This window comes from Ricinus communis, chromosome 3, assembly GCF_019578655.1.
Source record: "Ricinus communis isolate WT05 ecotype wild-type chromosome 3, ASM1957865v1, whole genome shotgun sequence".
NCBI lineage: Eukaryota > Viridiplantae > Streptophyta > Magnoliopsida > Malpighiales > Euphorbiaceae > Ricinus > Ricinus communis.
In genome coordinates, this window is record NC_063258.1 from 12,012,401 (window position 1) to 12,018,229 (window position 5,829).

The following is a 5,829-nucleotide window of genomic DNA, read 5'->3' on the forward strand; positions in this document are numbered from 1 at the left end:
TTATTTGACACTTAGTTAATCGTTTGTTCATATTTAATCATAGCATAATAACTTCATCAATTTTTTTAAGGTTAGATAACACAAGACACTGCAGTAGTTCTAGGATCACCATTTCCCGAGAATACGACGTTGATACTCACCATTTGTGCTAGTCTGCATCGATAGGTTCACTGCCTTAGATTTTAGTTACATAAATAACCTATCAAGTTTTTGGCGCAATTGCAGGGGAACTTTTGTGTGAACTAGAGTGAATTTGTGTCTGTATTAATTTAGCCATTTTTATTTTTCTGTCTTTATTTTACTTTATTTTATTCTTCTATTTTTTTAACTACTTCTGTTCTTTGGTTGCTACCTTCCATTCTTAGGTAGTTTATGACCAGGAGCTCTAGCTCTGATCTTGTAGAGCCTCTGTCTGATCCAGAGCGATCCCTCAGACATTTAAGGAAGCGTTTGCAATTGGAAGAGGAGGAGATTGAGGTTAAGGTACCTGTTGATAGACTAAAAGGGATGGAGAATCACAATGAAAATGTCGAGGCGGACCCAATAGAACGATGTATGAGTTTGCTCGACCATCACTAGATGGGACACAGATGAGTATACTCAGACCAGTGGTGGCAGCTAACAACTTTGAAATGAAGCCAAATATGATCCAGATGGTACAACAGAGTGTACAGTTTGGAGGGCTGCCAAGCGAGGATCCCAATGCCCATATAGCCAACTTTTTGGAGATATGCGACATGTTCAAGATAAATGGAACTACCGATGATGCCGTTCGGCTGAGATTATTTCCATTTTTTTTAAGGGATAGAGCAAAGAGATGGCTGCAGTCCCTTCCACCGAACACTATCACTACTTGGAGATATTTGGCTAAAAAATCTCTTTACAAGTACTTTCCTCCAGCTAAGACTGCTAAGTTGAGAAATGACATTTCTTCTTTTATGCAGATGGATGACGAGAGCATGTACAATGCCTAGGAGAGGTACAAGGACTTGCTGAGATACTGTCCACACCACGGTCTACCAATATGGATGCAAGTTCAAACCTTTTATAGTGGTTTGAACCTTGATACTAGGCAAATGGTAGATCCTGCAGCAGGTGGAGCCTTGAACAATAAGACGCTGGAGTAGGCGTAAAATCTGATAGAGGATATGGCCATGAACAACTACCAGTGGCAATCCTCTAGGAGTCGGCCAATCAAACAGGGAATGATTAATCAGTTAGACTCCACAGCAGCCTTGGTAGCTCAAGTGGAGCTTCTGAGCAAGAAATTAGACCAGCTTCAGATGCCGATTCAAGCAACCCAAATAAGCTGCGAGTTTTGAGGTGGCTCACACTACGGTGCAAATCGTAATGCAGGAGGTATGTTTGCTAGCTCTTCTACTTTATCTATTATTTCTGCTCACCATGAACATGTTAATTACATGCATAATACACCCGGACAGTGGAACAACCCTTGTAGCAGCACATACAATCCTGGGTGGAGAAATCACCCCAATTTTAGTTGGCGTAATAATAATGCCCAGGTTCCACCAGGTTTTCAGAGACTGCATCATGATGAGCATAGTTTTACACATATTTGCTTGCATATTATTGCGTATGTTCCTAGCAATTATTGTGCTTTTATAAGAAAAATGAATTTTTTTCTTAGAAAAGGGGAAGGGAGAAGAGAGGAAAAAGAGTGACATAGAGCCCTGGAGGCTGGTTCGGTTCCTGTACAGTATTGAGTGCAAGAGAGAGTTGCCGGGGAATGTTTGAAAACTAGAGTGAAATTTGCTATTTGTTAATTTAGCCATTTTTTTTCTTTTTTTTTCTTTTTTTCTTTCTTTCTTATTATTTTATGATTTTTATTTTTATTTGTTTAATTATTTTATTTTATTTGTACATATTTATTTAGTTTAAGTTTATGATTCAGATAGTGAATGATAAGGAGGTTCAATGCTAAATTCAAACTTTTTGTATGACACATTGGAAAATGGGATCAGGAACCAAGAGAGTGCTAAAAATTGGGATGCCCGTGCATCTTTAGATGCTCGAGTGGAATCATTTTGCAGGGCTACCGATCAACTCTCTTCTCCTATCCTTTCATCTCAAGTCTTTTATGAATTTTGTTGTGGTTTACATGTGTGTAATGATTGTCCATTGTATAGTGATGTTGCTCATTGTTCTTATAGCGTGAGCGGGTGAATTATACGGGAAGTTGGCCAAATGACTCGTATGGAAGCACCTACAATCAAGAGTGGAGCACTCATTCACCCTTTGGATGGAGCTTAGATGGCCAAGAACCACTAGGAATTCAGCAACTACATCAGCAGCCTAATCTTGCACCTTCAACTCAAGATGAAAAGTTAGTGTCAGAGGAGCTGATGATGAGGTTCATGACAAGTCTTGAGGAAAGATTCCAACAAACAGAGAGGGTACTTGAAGGTCAACAAGCCTCAATTAAGAACATAGAGCATCAAGTAGGCTTGATCTTTCAGTTACTAGCGGCAGAACAATGGGGAACTCCATCAAATGCTACTGAATCCGAGGAGCATTTGAGCACCATCACTTTGCGTTCAGGTGAGAATTTTTCTTGTTTATCTACTATGTTTGACGATAATGCTTCTATGCAGGACGATTTCTTGAACATGGAGATGGAACCAGAAAAGGAAGAGGCAAACATAATCCCTCCGAAAGACTACCAAGCTGGAATGTCTGATTGATGATGCTGAGTTGCGATTAGAGGAATTATTGGTAGATTTTCCACAAGTCCCTTCGATGATGGAAGATGAGCACGAGTTATCCAATGAAGAAGTCTTGGAGGAGCTCGAGTTTCTTCTAGCAAGTGAACCAAGCCAGGGACTGAAGAAAACCATCGACACTCCTGAAGAGATTGCCCAACCATCGATCCTTCCAATTGTTGAAACTCCGACTTTTAAATTGGAAGAGCCCTGAAACATCATGACTACATTCAATTATACGAGGAGCGAGTCTTGCCCATCATATTGGCGGCTTGCTTGATAGTCGGAAGAGGAAATTGACGATTATCCCTCTAAGCCGGATACTTGAAGACATTTGCTTGGTAGAAGGATGGATGGTCATCGATCACGCCCATTTGCCTTTCACCATGAGTCCAAATTTAAGAAGACTCATCACATAAAAAGAAGCGCTTTGGGAGGCACCCCAATTTTTATCTTTAATTTCTAATTTTTAACCTTTTGTTTTGAAACATTTTATTAGTTTTAGTTTTCATATTTTCAATTTCGATTTTATTTCTTTATTTTATTTTTTCAGGATTCTCTAGAAGGCACCTTTGAATTTCCACAACATCGGCCTCGATGATGATCAGGCGATCCCCTAGATCTTTTTATTTTTCTGCATTTATTTACTTTATTTTTCATACATGTCATGCACTTGGATCGTATTGCCTTTGTTCTCTTAGTTGTGCATTCCATGCGGGGTATCCATAACATTTTATCACGAGGATGTGTTCTTCAAGTGTGGGGTGCTTATGGGTAAACCTTAATCTCTCATATGGATTTTTAATATATCTGAAATTGCTATGGCTAGGTGTTGTGTATTTTTAGGGGATGTTAGGACACTGTGTTTTTATGCACTTGAGTATGCTATTTTTGAGCTGATTGATGACTTGATTTATAGAATTGTAGTTACTTTTCTTTGATGTTCATTGTCCTTAGAAAACAATTTATGGTGTTTTACACATCAACCCTGCCGGGTTAAACCGGTGTTATTTAATTGTTTTTTTCGAATTGTCGAATTTTAACTTAGAACGTTGATAATATCATATGCATGTGTTTCTTAAGTAATGATTCAATTAATGATGGTGCGAACCAACTGCACCTAATACCACACTTGAAAGAGAGATTTTGAGCCAGTTGAGCATTCATGATATTTATGCTCTTTATATTTCTTGTTCGAGTGTGCATTGTACTTAACTTTGCTTCTAGAACTTGCTTTGTAATGCGTGTTGAAGTTACATGAATATTGTGAATACCATGAGATGATTTGGGCGATTTAGGATTCACCACATTTGACCAAAAGCCTATCACCATATGTTTCCATTAGTTAGCCAGTTTTTGAGCCTTAACTTTTTCTTCATAATCTACACCTATACACTTCAATTATACCATTCTTTACATTTATCTTTCCTTTACCCTTATGCTGGAATTTCTTTCTGTGATTTATTCAACTTTATGTGGGATTAAAATGCTAGTTGCTATGTTGGTAAATTCACTAAATCTTTTTGATATTTTAAATGCTCCCTTTGATCTAATTTGTATTTTTTATTCTTTATGTTTATTCGAGTTGTATGCAGCGGTCGCTAAAAAAAAAAAGGAAGAAGAAGAAAAGAAAAAAGAATATATAATAAACAAATCTCTTTAATTATTTATCTTTTTATTGGATTTAGAGCATTTGCGAGCATTATTCTATGAAGTAGGGATTTTAGTGAATGATTCTTTTTGTGATCTTAGGCATTTAATCCTTTGAGCATATACTATTGTTTATCACACGAATTCCAGCATTTTCATACTTCTATCCAAGTCTCCGTACCTTTATCCTAGCCCCATTACAACCTCGGTAAAGACCCTTTGATTTTGGTATTTACTATTCACAGTAGCGAAGATATGATTTATGAGCAAGCTTATGGTGAGCGGGTCTTGTGCATTGGCTTTGAGGGATTTGTTATTCACCTAATATACACTTTGAGCGACTTGAGTGATCCCTGTGAGGCATTGGTTCATGACGTTTGTGTTGAGTTGTCATTTAAGTTACTCATGCATTAATATTATTTCCATTCTTTGTTAATGATTTGCAATTTGATTTATGATTGAGTACCCTTTGAGATGTGTTGAGTACTATCTGTTGTGGACTAGGGGCATAAACTGAAAGGAATTGCTAACTGTAGTTTTATGGGTTGAGTTGTTAATTGCTTAAGGACAAGCAATAGCTTAAGTGTGGGGTAATTTGATGAGCATAGTTTTACACATATTTGCTTGCATATTATTGTGCTTTTATTCCCAAATCACTCGTCTTTTGTGTTCTTCTGCATTTCAGGAACATTTATAGGACCATCATCGGTGTTTAAGCAATTATAGATCAATACGTGCGGAAACGGACGAGAATTCATCAAGATTGGACAAGAGCCCGCGTTGCACACATTGAGCACGGCCTGAGTCAAGGCCATGCTGACCATCATGGCCTGGACTCTAGCCATGACCAACCATCGAAACTTGGTCTTCAAAATAATGGTTTGAGCATGGTTTCCGTAGCCACCACGGCCTCCAGCACGGCCTGTGATGGCTAGCACGGGGAGCAACACAGTCATGGTGAAACCCTAGTTGGTGAGATCCACAGTTTCAGCACGGCATGGACTCTGGCCGTGCTGACCAGCACGGCCTTGACCACGGCGGTGCTGAGTTAAATATATAAGAAAAATGAATTTTTTTCTTAGAAAAGGGGAAGGGAGAAGAGAGGAAAAAGAGTGACATAGAGCCTTGGAGGCTGGTTCGGTTCCTGTACAGTATTGAGTGCAAGAGAGAGTTGCGGGGAGTAAGAATCCCAGAATCGCAAGGTTCCGAGTGCAAAACCGTAGTGGAAGCAATTCAAGAGGCAGTTTGGGAGATTAATCAAAGTGTAGATCCAGATTTGAAGTTGTTCATCCAATTCGAGAGAAAAGGGTGTACATGTTTTATTTTCATTATTCTTTCATTGTAATTGATTTCCTAGATTGTTTTAAATATGAACATGTTGAGCTAGACTGGTTTAAACCATTGGGATTTCTTTACTATGTTGGCTTGATATTATATTGTTGGATTGTTTGAGTTGGTT

General features: G+C 38.4%; 1 non-coding gene across 1 annotated transcript; it reads right to left on the reverse strand.

Moving 5' to 3' along the window:
* Positions 1-911: 911 nt before the first annotated feature.
* On the reverse strand, positions 912-1,018 carry LOC112534206. The gene has a single exon (XR_003078507.2). It is a non-coding gene; the product is annotated as a small nucleolar RNA R71 (small nucleolar RNA).
* Positions 1,019-5,829: the final 4,811 nt, after the last annotated feature.